The sequence below is a fragment of the Schistocerca serialis genome, chromosome 5 (genome assembly GCF_023864345.2).
Source record: "Schistocerca serialis cubense isolate TAMUIC-IGC-003099 chromosome 5, iqSchSeri2.2, whole genome shotgun sequence".
NCBI lineage: Eukaryota > Metazoa > Arthropoda > Insecta > Orthoptera > Acrididae > Schistocerca > Schistocerca serialis.
In genome coordinates, this window is record NC_064642.1 from 574,371,829 (window position 1) to 574,390,754 (window position 18,926).

General features: G+C 44.5%; 1 long non-coding RNA gene across 1 annotated transcript in view; it reads left to right on the forward strand.

Moving 5' to 3' along the window:
* LOC126481397 (uncharacterized) overlaps positions 1–18,926 on the forward strand; it is a 519,177-nt gene that overhangs the window by 492,484 nt on the left and 7,767 nt on the right. Inside the window, exon 3 of the long non-coding RNA XR_007587550.1 lies at positions 2,923–3,005. This is a non-coding gene — a long non-coding RNA (uncharacterized LOC126481397). The remainder of the gene's footprint in view (positions 1–2,922; positions 3,006–18,926) is intronic.

Below are 18,926 nucleotides of genomic sequence, written 5' to 3' on the forward strand. Positions count from 1 at the left end.
GCCTGGAGGATTCGGAGCGCTGTAGATTAAGTGTGTCCAGGTTGATGCCTTGTCCCTAGTTTTCGCAAAGGCGTTCGTTTGATACAGCTCCGCACTGACAGTTTCTATTAGGTTTTTATAAGAATGTAAGCATAGCGTTCCAAGGGCAGTCACATTCAATTAAGTTCTGGTTAGGTGATCGCACTGTCAATTCTCCAACGTTTCGCCATCTGTTGGCAATGGCAATGGCCTGTGAGTGTTTTTTATAACTGCTAAATGAGATGTAGATATGTATATAGACAGCTCATCCATCCTGGGAATCGAGAATCCCGACGATGTTTGACTATTAACGAGGTTGATACTGGGAAGATATCGGTCCCGAGACTTCAAGACTTTGGGGAATGTTTTAATTCTAAATTTGAAGTCGAATAATAAATGACAAACGATATATTTTTTCGTGCGAATTAATTACAAATAAACAATTTTCGGATTTTTTTCTTTACATGTATAGGAAACCTTGCTTCTTACCAAATTTCATGATCTAGGTCAACGGGAAGTACTCTACACTTTTTGATGGGTGGGCTTGCGAGTATCAAAACATGTGACATAATTGGTTGTGTCTTTTTGCATTCACTTATAAGCTTAATTTTTTCCTATCGTCAAGGGATCATAGATCTTCGTATGTAACATAAATTTCAACTTAATATGTCCATCCGTTCCTGAGAAAAAAGCACTCTTAAGAGACGACCAAACAGTCGAATAACAAATGCCAAAAAGAATTTTTGTGTGATGTAGTTACAAATTAACGGTATTCGTACTTTTTCCTTTACGTTTACGGTGAAAACTTGCAGCTTGCCAAATTTCATGATTCTAGGTCAACGGGAAGTACTCTATAAGTGTTGATGAGTGAGTTGTGGAGTACCAAAATATGTGACGGCAATGGCAGTATGGTTGCACTGACTTAGAAATTTCAGTTTCGCAATAAAACCTGGATTAAACACTGAAAATTTCAATTTTGCTGTAAATACTGTTTATTTTTAAGTAACAGACGGGAAGATAACAAGTGGTTATGTGGCCATTTATACACTGAAGCGCCAAAGATACCGGTATAGGCATGCGTATTCAAATACAAAGATATGTAGACAGGCAGATCGGCAACGCCTATAAAAGACAACAGGTGTCTGGCGCAGTTGTTAGATCGGTTACTGCTGCTAAAATGGCAAATTATTAACATTTAAGTGAGTTTGAATGTGATGTTATAGTCTGCACAGGACCGATGGTACACAGCATCTCCGAGGCAGCGATGAAGTGGGGATTTTGCGTTACGACCATTTCACGAGCGTACTGTGAATAACAGGAATCTAGTAGTCCGTACCCGGTAGCTGAGCGGTCAGCGCGACAGAATGTCAATCCTAAGGGCCCGGGTTCGATTCACGGCTGGGTCGGAGATTTTCTCCGCTCAGGGACTGGGTGTTGTGTCGTCCTAACCATCATCGATGCGCATGTCGCCGAAGTGGCGTCAAGTCGGAAAGACTTGCACCCGGCGAACGGTCTAACCAACGAGAGGACCTAGTCATACGACGACATCATGAATCCGGTAAAACACCAAATTTTCGACATCGCTGCGGCGGGAAAAAGATGCTGCAAGAACAGGACCAATGACGCCTGAAGAGAATCGTTCAACGTGACGGAAGCGCAACCCTACCGCAAATTGCTGTAGATTTCATTGCTGAACCATCAACAAGTGTCAGCGTGGGAACCATTCAACGGAACATCATAGATATGGGCTTTCGGAGCCTAAGGCCCATTCGTGGACCCTTACTGACTGCACGGCACAAAGCTTTACGCCTCGCCTGGGCCCGTCAACACCGACATTGGGATGTTGATGACTGGAAACACATTGCCCGGTCGGACGAGTCTCGCTTCAAATTGTATCGAGCGGCTGGAAGTGTACGGGTATGGAGACAACCTCATGAATCCACGGACCCTGTATGTCAGCAGGGGACTGTTCATGCTGGAGGAGACTCTGTAACGGTGTGAGGCGTGTGCAGTTGGAGTGATACGGTTCAAATGGCTCTAAGCACTATGAGACTTAACATCTGAGGTCATCAGTCCCCTAGACTTAGAACTACTTAAACCTAACTAACCTAACGACATCACACACATCCATGCCCGAGGCAGGATTCGAACCTGCGACCGTAGCAGCAGCCCGGTTCCGGACTGAAGCGCCTAGAACCGCTCGGCCACAGCGGCCGGCGAGTGATATGGGACCTCTGGTACGTCTAGATACGAGTCTGAAAGGTGACACTTACGTAAGCATCCTGTCTATCACCTGGAACCATTCACGTCCATTGTGCATTCCGACGGACTTGGGCAATTCCAGCAGGACAGCGCGACACTCACACGTCCGCTGGCCACCAAACTCCCCAGACACGAACATTATTGAGCATACCTGGGATGCCTTGCAACGTGCTGTTCAGAAGAGGTCTCCACCCCCTCGTACTCTTGCGGATTTGTGGACAGCCCTGCAGGATTCATGGTGTCAGTTCCCTCCAGCACTAATTCAGACATTAGCCGAGTCCATGCCACTTATGCGTGCTCGTGGGGGCCCGACACGGTATTAAGCAGGTGCACCAGTTTTTTGGCTCTTCAGTGTATATTATCATTCAGTTTCTAGATGTTTCACCACATGTGGTTTGGGAACCTAGTAAGACACTGACTGCATACGTAAATAAAGAGATCGGTATGTCGTAAAGCCTGATAGGTATGCGACACACCTAACGTGCAGGGGTAACGCAGGTTGATCTTAACTGAGGAAGGTTACTAGGAAAACTACCGCAGACTACCGTTACTTATGGTAGCCTACGGTAGCTTTACAACTCTAGTTGTTGCTGATGTGAGACGCGCACATACTGATGGAGTCCTCGGTTGTGCATGTTGCAGGAGGGCAGATCCATGGCAGCGTCCGGCGGGGGCGCGCAGACGCTGGGCAGCCGTCGCTGAGGACCCGGTCCACTGAGATCTGCGTGAGTAGCGCCGGCTGGCTCCTCTGCTCTGCTCGCCTCTCCAAAGGCGCGTTTATTTCAGACGGACCGGCCCGTAATTAATTACGGCAGCGACGGCGGCCGCTCGAGTATGGCCCAGATTCAGATCCATACACTCGTATTAATTTAGTTCCTCGCGGCACACGCCGCAGGCGCTTTGAATGAAATAAGTTCAAGACCTCTCCTGCGGCACACTGGTGCAAATTAATTAAGGCACTGAAAGCGACGTTTAATTTTCGTCTTTCCCGCTGGAAATTAAGCCCCTCTTGTTATGGAATCTCCTGCCTCCTTCTGCGTTGCGCCTTTTCCAGATTTAACGTCTTTGTAATCGTCCCTTTTGTTGCGGTGATGTAATTCTAATTATTCCGGCAGTGCTCTCGTTTTTTTGACGCGCCGTAAGCTTGAAGCTTCATTTTGATAATGCCACAGGACATCACTGAAATTGCTGTTTCTCGGCTTACTCACTTTATATTATTTTTTCGAAGCTTTCGCTTATTACGCAATTGTAGAAAATGAAATTTTTCACCTCTTGGCATCTTACCTACGAAGAAAAAAAGAGTCTGACATTGGAAAGGTGTGTCTGTCTTCTCATTTCCTCTGGAACATTTTTTTCTTCAGAAATGAGATATATTTTAACTTTATAATCGATTCAGGGGATATCTTCAGTTCTTTAGATCACATCATTATCATTAGCGTGATTACCACCGTCATTTTTCGTCCACTGCCGTAGAAAGATCGTCCTACAAACTTCTCCTCACCTTTCTCTTTACATTTCAAATTACACTATCTAGTCAAAACTATTTGGACACGTCATTATAATCGGGAATTGACCACTAGGAGTCACGAGAGGCGGATGCAACAGTATAAAAGAAGGCGCGAAGTGTTGTGTTTACGGCATGAAAGGAAGAATGAATTGATTGTAGGTGTTAATAACGATAATCGTCCTTTACCTCCTCTGCATTACTGCAGATGACGTGTCACTGAGCACGTTTGTCCTGTGCATGTAGTACACGTGAGGCGCCTAGTTGTTTCCGCTGCACTGTGTGGAATACGAAGGTTCTGTTATAGTTCACTAACCTGCTGTCTTCAAGTTGATGTCCCCAGCGCAGAAAACAGCACGCAGGTCGTAGGTTCTGTATCTTGAAGCTGAAACTGACTTTTAGCGAGGTTCTATTCTGAAATAATGTGTCGCTTCTTTGGGATGCCACTCGCAGTATTTTAATATAGCCACACGTGAATACTACATGATCTTAATACGACATCTTCTGATACAGCAAAGTACATGATCAAACACAATGTTTACGAAAATGTATTTTACACTATTTGTGGCACATGTCTGAGCCTCATGACTACCGGAGTGAACCTTTTAATACTGAAAACTGGCAAACACATCCTGCCACAGACAACATGACTGTACATCTCGACTGCCTAATCCAGAGTGACGAACAGCGCATTGCCGGCCAGAGTGGCTGAGAGGTTCTAGGCGCTACAGCCTGGAACCGCCCCACCGCTGCGGTCGCAGGTTCGAATCCTGCCTCGGGCATGGATGTGTGTGATGTCCTTAGATTAATTAGGTTTAAGTAGTTCTAAGTCCTAGGGGACTGATGACCTCAAAAGTTAAGTCCCATAGTGCTCAGAGCCATTTGAACCATTTTTTTTTTTTTTTTTTTTTTACGAACAGCCCGAAACACTTCGCGCGCCACACCAGAAAAGGCGTGACCTGAACGCTTCCGAAGTGCTTCGTCTGCAATTTCGTCAGTCTTTTGTTTTTGATTTAAATTGTTTTTAATAATTCTAAAATGACATTGATAGCCAGCTGTTGAGAGATATTTATATTAAAAAGTGAAGTCAGTCCAGTGAGTAGTTTAACTAATAATAATAACTATACTTTAACGTTTTGGCGCCCTTGCTCCGAACACAGCAGCCAATCATAGAGCAGTAGCATTATGCAGGCGGTCTTTCTCACGGGAATGGTATCGAATCTAACATCTGTCACAGGTACCTCACACCACATTTCGTCATCTATATACTTCTTGCATCTCCACTGCTCTGGGAACAGCTTCTTGGAGCCTAATATGATGGCTGACTAAGCCAGAGATATTACATGTTGTGAGCAGAAAAGTAGTAACAGCAGAATGGTCATTGGATGCCACATGACTAACAAACTCATTAGGGACATTTCAACTCTTGTAAAGCTGCCCAAGTCGACTGTTGGTGATGTGACTGTGGAACGGAAACACGAAGTAACAAGCACGGCTTATCCAAAACCAGGGAGACCTCAGTTAATGACGAACAGGATGCTGTGTCAACCGAACAAGACACTGCCAGGGCAAAAACACCACAGGCGCAAAGATGAGTGCTGGCGCCAGCGCCGTTGAGGCTCGCCACTTGCGCCAGTTCCATCCACGCCACGGGCGGCGCTGAGGATGAAGATATCGACCTCGCCTCGGCCAATTGCCGGCCGAGTACAATACGCCAATGACCGGACGACAACGGACAGAAGCCTACTCGGAAAAGAGAAGAGCAGCTTTCGCCCAATTGGTTATAGATCATGGTCCAGGGGTGACTTCGACAGGGAACGTCGGTTAGTGAACTCTTAGAAGTGAACAGACAGTTGTTGTAAATTGCATTTGCTATGTATTGTGAAGTTTACCTAAGATTATCTGCCGTGAGACATTGAGGACCTTCTTTGTGTTATACACTCCTGGAAATTGAAATAAGATCACCGTGAATTCATTGTCCCAGGAAGGGGAAACTTTATTGACACATTCCTGGGGTCAGATACATCACATGATCACACTGACAGAACCACAGGCACATAGACACAGGCAACAGAGCATGCACAATGTCGGCACTAGTACAGTGTATATCCACCTTTCGCAGCAATGCAGGCTGCTATTCTCCCATGGAGACGATCGTAGAGATGCTGGATGTAGTCCTGCGGAACGGCTTGCCATGCCATTTCCACCTGGCGCCTCAGTTGGACCAGCGTTCGTACTGGACGTGCAGACCGCGTGAGACGACGCTTCATCAAGTCCCAAACATGCTCAATGGGGGACAGATCCGGAGATCGTGCTCGCCAGGGTAGTTGACTTACACCTTCTAGAGCATGTTGGGTGGCACGGGATACATGCGGACGTGCATTGTCCTGTTGGAACAGCAAGTTCCCTTGCCGGTCTAGGAATGGTAGAACGATGGGTTCGATGACGGTTTGGATGTACCGTGCACTATTCAGTGTCCCCTCGACGATCACCAGTGGTGTACGGCCAGTGTAGGAGATCGCTCCCCACACCATGATGCCGGGTGTTGGCCTTGTGTGCCTCGGTCGTATGCAGTCCTGATTGTGGCGCTCACCTGCACTGCGCCAAACACGCATACGACCATCATTGGCACCAAGGCAGAAGCGACTCTCATCGCTGAAGACGACACGTCTCCATTCGTCCCTCCATTCACGCCTATCGCGACACCACTGGAGGCGGGCTGCACGATGTTGGGGCGTGAGCGGAAGACGGCCTAACGGTGTGCGAGACCGTAGCCCAGCTTCATGGAGACGGTTGCGAATGGTCCTCGCCGATACCCCAGGAGCAACAGTGTCCCTAATTTGCTGGGAAGTGGCGGTGCGGTCCCCTACGGCACTGCGTAGGATCCTACGGTCTTGGCGTGCATCCGTGCGTCGCTGCGGTCCGGTCCCAGGTCGACGGGCACGTGCACCTTCCGCCGACCACTGGCGACAACATCGATGTACTGTGGAGACCTCACGCCCCACGTGTTGAGCAATTCGGCGGTACGTCCACCCGGCCTCCCGCATGCCCACTATACGCCCTCGCTCAAAGTCCGTCAACTGCACATACGGTTCACGTCCACGCTGTAGCGGCTTGCTATCAGTGTTAAAGACTGCGATGGAGCTCCGTATGCCACGGCAAACTGGCTGACACTGACGGCGGCGGTGCACAAATGCTGCGCAGCTAGCGCCATTCGACGGCCAACACCGCGGTTCCTGGTGTGTCCGCTGTGCCGTGCGTGTGATCATTGCTTGTACAGCCCTCTCGCAGTGTCCGGAGCAAGTATGGTGGGTCTGACACACCGGTGTCAATGTGTTCTTTTTTTCATTTCCAGGAGTGTATTACAAGCAGTGTTGCAGACTTCGTTATTCAACTAGGTACAAAAATAAGTAAACCTTTTAACTCATTTGTGTGACTTTGTTACTAGTTTGTTGCAGTGCTGTAGAACCTTCGTTCTCCTATCCTGTTACGTGATGCTGGGGCATAGCTCTGTAACAGTGGCAGGGAGAAATTGTCTTAGCGGTGTACCACACAAGAAGCCGTTTCACGAACTCACATATTTGGCATCCACAGCAGTAGCGATGAGGCCTTTACAAAACTAGCGATGAGGATTTACAAAACAGAAACCGTAGAGCATTGCGGAGAGTAAGGTATAAAACTGCATGAAATCGACAGAGGTAATAATTTGTGAGTTCCAAAGTGCCACCCGGAGTCAAGCTAGCAAAACTGTGCTTAGGGATTTAAACGAATGGGGTATGATGGTCCAGCAGCTCCTCATAAGCCACATATTTATAAACTCGATGCTAAGCGACGCTTGAGGTCGGGTAAAGAACGACGTCACTGCACAGTGGATAACTGGGAACCATGAACCACGCCATGCCGGTGGAAGGATCTGGGTTTTTAGAATGCCTAGAGAACGTCACCTGCGACATCTGTAGTGCCAACAGTGAAGTCCGGAGGGGATAGCGTTGCGGTATGAGGATGTTTTTAGTAGTTCGGGTGTGGTCGTCTGATTGTGCTTAAGAAAACGCTATATCCTGAAGAAAATGAGCACATTCTACGTCATCGTGCGCTGTGTACAATAGGGCAACAGTCGCAGATAATTTCAAAATGATGGAGCACAGCAATCAGTCGTCTTTTTCTTTCAGGTTTTATTAAAGCAAATCTAGATTTCGGCTAGTGCCTAGCCATTATCAGTGCACTTTTTCATAGATTCACTATATGTCCTAGTACGTCAGTCCCCTGTTGTTCGGGTTTCTGTCGCAGTTCATTCAAAATTACTGTATAATGAAGGTAGGCTTTGCGGAGAACACACAGAACTGTGGCAGAAGCCCGAACAGGCCGCTCGGGGTAGCCGAGCGGTCTAAGGGGCCTTGTCATCGTTCGCGCGGCTGTCTCCGAGTCCTCCCTCGGGCATGGGTGTGTGTGTTGTCCTTAGCGTAATTTAGTTTAAGTTAGATTAAGTAGTGTAAGCTTAGGGACCGATGACCTCAGCAGTTAGGTCCCTTAAGACCTTCCCACAAATTTCCAAATTTCCAAAGCCCGAACAACAGAGGATTGATGTACTATGACATGTATTGAAACTATGAAATAGTCCTCTGATAATGGGTAGGCACTGCCCAAAATCTAGTTCTGGTTTAATAAAACCTGAAAGAAAAGGACGACTGATTGCTGTGCTTCATCATCTTGAAAGTTCATGTCACTGTCGCTGAGTGAATCCACATTCCTAATCGAAGGTAACTTGAGTCGGAGATAATGACTGTATCTGCAGCATCTGCTATAAAGCAGCATCTGTGACGCAATGATTTGTAGACAATAACATTCCTGAAATGGACTGGCCTATCCAGAGTCCCGACCTGAACTCCATGGAACACCTTTGGTATGAGATGAGTTTGAACGTAGACTTCGCTCCCGATCCCAACATCCACCATCACTAACTTCTCTACCTTCAAGAACCGTATACTAAGCCGGAAGGGTCCCCAGTATGTCAATAACTACCAAGGGCAACATCCTATGGCAGCGAAAATAGTATTTAACAAGGCCGGTACTATGATAAAGATATCACAGTGTACATGATGGAAGCCACTAAAGGAATATTTTAGGGAATAGGTTTAAAAAATGTATTTCAAAGGCCAAGTCAAATCTTTACAAGTTTACTCCTAGAACAACTTACGCTGTGCCTACGTGACACAAGTTGCCTGTCTTTCAAAACTGAGGCAGTCCTGTCCACTTAAAGCTGCTGACAAAAGGCACCCTGAGACCTCTGCTGAAACTGCTAGCGAATTCACGCCATTGGTTTTAGCCAATAGCGTCCGTGGGATACAGGTCACGTGTGTGGGCGCTGGAGTGTTCTGCGGTGCGGAATACAGTTGCCTCTCTCTCCTGTAATCCAGACCTCGAGCAGAACAGACGTCTTTTCGGAAGGCAGAGCCTCTGGCTCTGATTTTCACGACCGGCCACCAACATAAGTTAACATGAACCGCTTCCCCTTCCGTTGCCCATTTCAATTAATTGTTCGACCTCCTAGACTGGCCTAAACCTGGTAACTTCCGACCATAGGCGCGCCCCTTATATGCCATACACTGAAATATATTCTCTTTATTGTACGTAATTTCCTGTTCTGTCATTTAACGGGAATCCTGGATGCCCACTCTCAAGTCTTGACCGCCCGACCTCCTGCACACTGTCGTCACGAGGCATATGTAACAACCTCCCCCCCCCCCCCCCAACCCTTCCCTGACCATATACAGTACAACAGTATTGATCAGAACACGTAATCTGTTAGGAAGTGTCAACTGGGAAGGAGAGTTGCATATTGGTTGCTATGTCTTTATTTAGCCACGATATCGGTAAGTATTTGCTAAAGTTAAGACGGTATTAGTCATCTAGGATAAATTAAGCCTCTTCTTTGCGCCATTGATGCAAATGCGAAGTCAATATTGTAGCATAGCTGCCCGACTGATAACTGTGGAAGATAACTAGAAGAAACCATCGTGGAACTCAATCTACAAATACTGAATACATCTCGCAATCCGCCAACATACGGAAGGGAGGGTCGGAGCAATGTCACTCTAGCAAATATGGCAGCAGCGCGCCCTGTGAAAGCCAAAGGATTGAGAGTGAAATGACATCGAGTGATCACAGTATCAGACGCCACATCGTCACTGAAGGGAAATCCAAGATACCACAGGAAACGTGCGCATGACGCCCAAATCCATTATCAATAAGGCTAACTTGGAAAAATTCAGAAGAGAGTTTCAGTGTCCAGAGAGTCCTTGGCTGGATGACAATGGAGACGTTAAAGCCGAATTACTGAGAGCGGCCGTAGATACTGCAATGGAAGCGTCGATACCTATCAGGAAAGCTCCTTCTAGAGGTATAACTTGCATCTGTACCGAGGCGCTGCAAAAATTAAGATGTGAAACAAGAATAGCCACGAAGTTATAACAGAGCAGCATGATACAAAAAGAAAGAATCCTAAGACCACATAGGTACAGTAAGGAAGAGTTATGGAAAACGAAAATGGAACGAAGGAAACACTTCGTGGAGACTAACTTAAAAAACCGATCCCCGGGGAGTAACATACAAAATAGTATGGGAAAAGAGGACGATCGCTGACAGTCTTGTCCACGCTCAAAAGAAATTATGGAACAGTAACAGAAAGTTGGGAACAGTCAGCTGCCCTACTGATGGAAAGACTGCTTCCTGACAACGAAGAAAAATTCGAGGCAGAAGATCAGCTTAGATCACGGACTATGTTACAGGAATACTTTAGAAACAATAGGCTTGTGTACCCCTTCGCACAAAAAGAAATTAGGCAAACAATTCTCAGGCTAAAAAAGAAAAAAAATCACCAGTACTGGACGGAATCCCAGCCGACATAGTACAAGCCTTATGTAACCAAACAGGCATCTGCTTAAGTGAAGTGCACAACGAGTGTCTCTTGCAAAGAAGGGCACCTATACCGTGGAAGAATGCCGAGGTAGTGATTATCAGTAAAAGGGAAGAGCAGGATCCGATTATACGAAAATCCTACTGACGAATTTATCGTCTGGACGTTCTTGGTAAGATATTTAAAAAGTTATTACGCAAAATATTATAAGTTTATAGACCACTACAAGGGATGAGCCCTCACATATACGGATTTAGAAGAGGTAAATCAACTGAAAACGCGATTAATAGGGCGATCTCGCTAGTGACAGATACTCATTTTACGTACACTCTATTGATCATGATCGATATTACTGGCGCTTTCGATAACCTATGGTGACTGTCTCTCTTTAGTCGCCTTAGGGAGTTGGAGTGTCCAGAGCCACTGCACAAGTACCTGAGAGACTATTGTTGCAGAAGACATGCAACTTTCATATGCCCAGGAAAGGAAATAACGAAGACCATAAGAAAAGCCTATCCGCGGGGATCAGTCTATGGTCCAGAGAGCTGGGATACAGCATTGGAACCCGTACTAGAGAAGTCAGATGACAGCGGTAACATAAGGGGACTGGTAGCATTTGGAGATGACGTGCTGTTCGTTGTAAGCGGTGACTCCAGAAGAGTAAAATGTAAATGTGTGACTAGGGCCTCCCGTGGGGTAGACCGTTCACCGGGTGCAAGTCTTTCGATTTGACGCCACTTCGGCGACTTGTGCGTCGATGTGGATCAAATGATGATGATGAGGACAACACAACACCCAGTCCCTGAGCGGAGAAAATCTCCGACCCAGCCAGGAATCGAACCTGGGCCCTTAGGATTGACATTCCGTAACGCTGACTACTCAGCGACCGGGGACGGATTGCTGTTTGTATGATTCTTAGAATATCTAAATGTGAATGAAAATAAATTGAAATATTATTTTAATTTGTATGTTACAGTCAGCTGCAGCTATTTTATTCACAACATAGAGACTTGTTTATATTAACAATACTGCTAGCCAACTTGCACCTAATGTCAATCTGCTTGATCCTTGTCAAGTCGATCTTACACCACACACTCATGAGGTTGAGAGTTTGGAGCAGGATGTAAGAAATCTTAACAGAATAGGAAGGTAGGGCAGAGAGTATGTCACTGTGAACAGTTCAGTGATAGGGTTGTTCTTATCAGAATCGACAGCAAACCAACACCGACAACGATAGTTCAGGTATACATGCCGACGTCGCAAGCTGAAGATAAAGAGATAGAAAAAATATAAGAGGATATTAGAAGGGTAATACAGTATATAAAGGGAAAAGTATATGACGATATTGGAAGGGTAATACAATATATAAAGGGGGATGAAAATCTAATGCAGTTGTAGGGGAAGAAGTAGAAGAAAAGGTTATACGAGAATAGGGACTTGGAACAAGGAATAAGAGAGGAGAAAGACTAATTGAGTTCTGTAGCAAGTTTCAGCTAATAATACCCAATACTTCGTTCAAGAAACACAAGAGGAGGAGGTATACTTGGAAAAGGCCGGGTGATACGGGAAGATTACAGTTAGATGACATCATGGTCAGATTCCGAAATCAGATACTGGATTGTAAGGCGTACCCAGGAGCAGATATAGACTCAAATCACAATTTGCTAGTGATGAAGAGTAGGCTAAAGTTTAAGACATTAGTCAGGAAGAATCAATAAGCAAAGAAGTGGGATACGGAAGTACTAAGGAATGACGAGATGCGGTTGAAGTTCTCTAAGGCTATAGATACAGCAATACGGAATAGCTCAGTAGGCAGTACAGTTGAAGAGGAATGGACATCTCTAAAAAGGGTCACCACAGAAGTTGGGAAGAAAACATTGGTACGAAGACGGTAACTGCGAAGAAACCATGGTTAACAGAGGAAATACTTCAATTGATCGATGCAAGGAGGAAGTACAAAAATGTTACGGGAAACTCAGGAATACAGAAATACAAGTCACTGAGGAATGAAATAAATAGAAAGTACAGGGAAGCTAAGACGAAATGGCTGCAGGAAAAATGTGAAGTCATCGAAAAAGAAATTATTGTCGAAAAGACAGACTCAGCGTACAGGAAAGTGAAAACAACCTTCGGTGACATTAAAAGCAAAGGTGATAACATGAGGAGTGCAAAGGGAATTCCACTGTTAAATGCAGAGGAGAGAGCGGATAGGTGAAAAGAATACATTGAAAGCCTCTATGAGGAGGAAGATTTGTCTGATTGATAGAAGAAGAAACAGGAGTCGATTTAGAAGATATCGGGGATCCACCATTAGGATCAGAACATAAAAGAGCTTTGGAGGACTTAAGGTCAAATAAGGCAGAAGGGATAGGTAACATTCCATGAGAATTTCTAAAATTATTGGAGGGAGTGGCAACAAAACGACTATTCACGTTGGTGTGTAGAATGTATGAGTCTGGCGACATACCATCTGACTTTCGGAAAAGCATCATCCACACAATTCCGAAGACGGCAAGAACTGACAAGTGCGAAAATTATAGCACAATCAGCTTAAAAGCTCATGCATCCAAGTTGTTTACAAGATTACTATACAGAAGAATGGAAAAGAAAATTGAGGATGCGCTAGATGATGATCAATTTGGCTTAACGAAAGGTAAAGGCATGAGAGAGGCAATTCTGACGTTGTGTTTAATAATGGAAGCAAGACTAAAGAAAAATCAAGACACGTTCATAGAATTAATCGACCTGGAAAAAGCGTTCGACAATGTAAAATGGTGCAAGATATTCGAAATTCTGGAAAAAGTAGGATTAAGCTATAGGGAGAGACGGGTCACACGCAATATGTACGACAGCTAAGAGGGAATAATAAGAGTGGACGACAAAGAACGAAGTGCTCGTATTAAAAATGGTATAAGACAAGTATGCAGCCTTTCACTCCTATTGTTCAATCTGTACATTGAGGAAGCAATGATGGAAATAAAAGAAAGGTTAAGGAGTGGAATTAAAATTGAAGGTGAAAGGATATTAGTGATACGATTGGCTGATGACATTGCCGTCCTGAGTGAAATTGAAGAGGAATTACATGATCTGGTGAACGAAATGAACAGTCTAATGAGTACAGAATATGGATTGAAAGTAAAGCGAAGAAAGACGAAGGTAATGAGAAGTAGCAGAAATGACAACAGCGAGAAACTTAACATGAGGATTTGATGGTCACGAAGTACATGAGGTTAAGGAATTCTGCTACCTAGGCAGTAAAATAATTAATGACGCACGGAGCAAGAAATCCATCAAAAGCAGACTAGCAAAGGCAAAAAGGGCATTTCTGGCCAAGAGAAGTTTACTAATATCAAATATCAGCCTTAATTTGAGGAAGAAATTTCTGAGAATGTACGTTTGGAGTACAGCATTGTATGGTAGTGAAACATGGACTGTGGGAAAACCGGAACAGAAGAGAGTCGAGACATTTGAGATGTGGTGCTACAGACGAATGTTGAAAATTGGGCGGACTGATAAGGTAAGGAATGAGGAGGTTCTGCGCGGAGAGGAAAGGATTATGTGGAAAACACTGATAATGAGAAGGAACAGGATGATAGCACACCTATTAAGACATGAGGGAATGATTTCCATGGTACTAGAGGGAGCTATAGAGGGCAAAAACTGCAGAGGAAGACAGAGATTGGAATACATCCCACAAATAATGGAGGACGTTGGTTGCAAGTGCTACTCTGAAATAAAGAGGTTAGCACAGGAGAGGAATTCTTGGCGAGCCGCATCAAACTAGTCAGAAGAGAGACGACAAGAAAAGTGTGATTTCTTGAGAAGGACAGAAAAATATGTTCTTTAATGTTAAATTTAGTCCATTGTACTATGCAGTAAATGGCCAGCGTGTAACCATCCCGTGAAACTAATCATGTACACATATTCTGTAATCCGATTCGTCACATATCATTTAAATTAAAAAGTCGCGTTGAAATGATCCAGGAAAGATGTAACTAACTAATAACAGTATGCAATATTATCCGTTTGTAATCAGTATTATTATCATATTCCATGAAGGAATCGCATGGTCATACTAACATATCTCTTGAAGACTTGGAAGTGTATCGTATCTAGATCAGGAAGAAGCCTTCGCAGAAGTGTATGACTTTAATAGGTACCAGAGAGATAGAGGGCAGCGGCTTGGCAATAAAAGATGTTATTGGCTGTCGACTGAGTGGGTTAATAGCTGTGAACGGAGGAAATTTCTCTTTGATGTGTGCTCGTGACACGATAGCCGCAGAAGCTTGTAAAGCACGCAATGCGAGCTTGCACGGAATTCGTTGCCGTGATGGAGACCTCTGCGTGCCGACGTGTCTGTCGTTCTGCAGGGGGTATGTGAGCAATAATCGTTATATCACGCTTATGGCAATGAGTGCACTTTCGGCAGAAATGCCCTCTGCCTACTGCTGCTCGTAAACTGATTAGTAGAAGGTCTTCGATTCAGTGGAGGAACGAGGTTAAACTCCCCTAGATTTCAACGTTGTCGGAGGTTCTTTGGCGAATTCTTCATACATACACTGCGATCTCTTACCCCTTGTTGATCGTGTACCGAGCGACGAGGAGCAGAAATTAAAAACAGCTAAATTACTTAAAAATTTAGAGAACATTTGTGCAGTGGTATACGTAAGTTTTGTCGCATTTCCAAGAGCGTAATCCGATGACGTCTTTATTGTAGTGGGGATCAAAAATATCGAACTACAAAAAATTGTTTCAAAATCTTTCTATCAACAATAGTCAAAATGATTTCCGTTTTTGGATCCTTACATGTAAGTCATGACATAGAAAATAGAAGTGTATTTATGCGAGGGGTATTCGCAAAGTAAAGTCCGATTTGGTTCGAAATGGAAACCACAGTGAAAATTCAATGGAGCTCTGCACATGTGTTAGACAGTGTCTTTAGTGTGCCTGTCGATCGCTTCACGTCGCTCTTTTCAGTTCACAGCACAAAGTGATCACGTAGAAGTGCCTAAAACAACAGTGTCTCCCGCCAAGCATGTGGACCTGGTGAGAGATTTCGCCTGAAGCTATGCAACTCACATAACATAAATGTCGTGCGTTTCTTTCGTCAGGACAATTCTCAGCCGCATTCTGCAGGGGCAATGAAGACGCTCCTACAACGTTCTCGATGGGAAGTGTTTGGTCGCCCACAATACATCCCTTAATTGGCTCCCTCCGATGTTCATCTCTGCTCACATGAACCGCTGTCTATGAAGACAACATTTTGCTACAAACAACGAAAAGCAGACCAGTGTAGAGAATTGGCGGTAGGCACAGGCGGTTGCTTTCTGCGGGGAGGGTACTGGAAAGTTTGTGCAACGCCACGACAAATGTCTAAGTCGGAGCGGTGACTATTTAGAAAGGTAGCTGGAAGGTGTGATTAACTGTTGCGAACAAAAAAAATTTTGATTTTCACTTTGGTTTCCATTCCGCGACCGATCGGATCTTACTTTCCGAACAGTCCTCGTAATACAAGAGATGAAGTAAGTTGTGAACTGAACATTTAAATAAATATTACTTCAATAAAAACTACAAGTTTACTCTTACCAGTCACAATTTATTTTATTTTCACTACGTGCTTCAATCATCCATCAGATGGATTTTTATGAATTAACACGACATGTACTGCATGTGTTGTGTTTAGGACTTTGATGTAACTTTTGGCAATCCACGATCATTTCTACGTCGTATTTATATCAGATACACTATCTTATCAAAAGCACCTGGAGAGCTATCAGTGGACATTGGTATGGGTTGTGTCCACCCTTCTCCTTTATGACAGCACCGAGCGAGGTAGCGCAGTGGTCAGCACACTAGCTTCGCACTCGGCGGAACGACGGTTCAAATGCGCGTCCAACCATCGAGATTTAGGTTTTCTGTGATATCTCTAAATCGCTCCAGCCAAGTATCGGGATGGTTCCTTTGAAAGTACATGGCCGATTTCCTTCCCATCTTTGAAACATTTCGAGCTGTGACTCCGCCTCTAATGACCTCTAATGAACTCCGTTGGGGATATTTTCAGTGAGGTGTTTGCATGTCTATGAAGGAAGAATGGCAGCCCATTCTTCCTCAAGAGCTGAAACCAAAGAAGCTAAATGATGTTTCACACTATTGCCTGGAACGAAGTCGACTTTCAAACATCCCAAAGGTGTTCCATTGCGTTCAGGTCGGGACTCTGGATAGGCCAGTCCATGTCAGGAAAGTTACTGGCTACAAACAATTGTCTCACAGGTGCCCCTTTATGGCAGGATGTATTGTGATGCTGATACAATTATTGTCTTCGAACTGATGCTCTACCGTACGCATCACACATTGTTGTAAAACTTGTTCATTTTCTTCAGCATTCACATATTCTTCAGCATTCAACGTTTGCTTTAGGGCAATTACACTACCACACTCTAACCACGAAAAACATCACCATACTGTAATATCATCTGCTTCGTGCGTCACTGTAGGCACTTTACATGACGTCAGGTAACGTTCCCCAGGCATCCGCCAAACACCAACACTTTCATCAGATTGTCATAGGGCATGGGGTCGTTCATCATTTGAAATCACACGTTCCCAATCATCCACTGTCCAGTGAAGTCGTTCTTTACACGACCTCAAGCTCAGCATTGGCTACAGAAATGTGTGACATGAGAAGCTGCTCAGCCATTGTGTTCCAATATTTTTAACTCCCTAAGCACAGTCACTGTGCAAGCTGGACTGCTGGTAGCACTTTGGAACTCAAGAATGAGTCCTTCCGTAGATGCGATGCGAATCTTTGCAGCAGCTTCCGCCATGTTCGACGCTTCCTGACCGCCAGTACATAAGATCTGCATGGTTTTGTTTTAACTGTGGTTGTTCCTTTAGGTTTCGTCTTCAGAATCACATTGCCAACAGTCGACTTGGACACTTTCATAAGGGCTAAAATGTCCCAGGAGGATTTATTGCTTAGGTGACATACATTGTCTAGTTCAGATTCGAAGTCACTGAGCTTTCTTAACGAATCCATTCTGGCGTTACTGCTTGTCTACTGACACACAACTCTCCCCGCCTCCTTTTGTACTGTCGGGTCAGTCTCTCTTGACGTCTAGTGCTCAATTCCACAATGCGTGAGAATATCCAGATATTTTTGGTCAGATAGGGTACACTTCGTTTGCAGAGTGTATGTGATGCAAATACTACAGAAAGAGAGCGTATAACCCTTGGAGAGTCACAAGTTACATCAAAGTCGTACACACAACACATAATGTATACTTCGTATTAGTTCTTATAAACCCACTTGAAGATAATTGTTTCAACAGCAGAAACACGCAGTTAAAATAAAATGTAATTGTAAACTTATAGCTTTATTTGATATCAGTAACAGCCACGGTAAAGCCTAACCAAAAATGTTCGCATTTACAGAATTTCCTGCTAAGGAAATTACACATGTATGGCTCAGTGGGTAAATGCCAAGTTCAAAGGTCCGCGCCTATTGCTTTTATGTTGTTTTCTATCACTTACTGCTTCTTTCACCTTCAGTAACTTTTATTAATGTGAAAAGTGCCAAATTACACGTAGATCGGAGTCTACATTAAATTGTGCGTCCACACTGTAACTAGTTGGCTAACTCAGTTCAAAGATGGGATGATGGCAAAGGCACACATCTACAGCTACATCTACGCAAACCACCTTACGACATCTAGCGGAGGGTACTTGCTGATCACTCACACTTCCCCCTTTTTTATTCCAGCCGTCAATGGTCCGCGGGAAAAACGGATGTTGGTAAGAATCCGTGTGAGCTCCAATCCCTTTAACTTTGCCTTCATGGCCTTCTCGCGAGATATACCTAGGCGGAAGCAATATATTAGTTGAGTCAAGTAGGAACGTACGTTCTCGGAAGTAATATTGGATGAATATCTCTAGGACGTCATTACGATTACTAAACGAACTCGGACGAAACGCACAGCGCTTCTCTGGATCTTCCGTTCCTCTTCTGTATTCTGTTTCTGTTCTCTTCTCTACTTCCTCTCTCAATCCTAACTTGTAAGACTCACAGAATGACGAACAATACTCAAATACGGGTCAAACCTAACCTGTACACTACAAGATTTTTAATGTATGTGACTGCTTCCAGTGATTGTTCCGCAATCGCACTATCATAAAATAAAGGTGTTTTCCTACCATTTATATGCAATACGTTACATTTGTTTGTGTTGATGG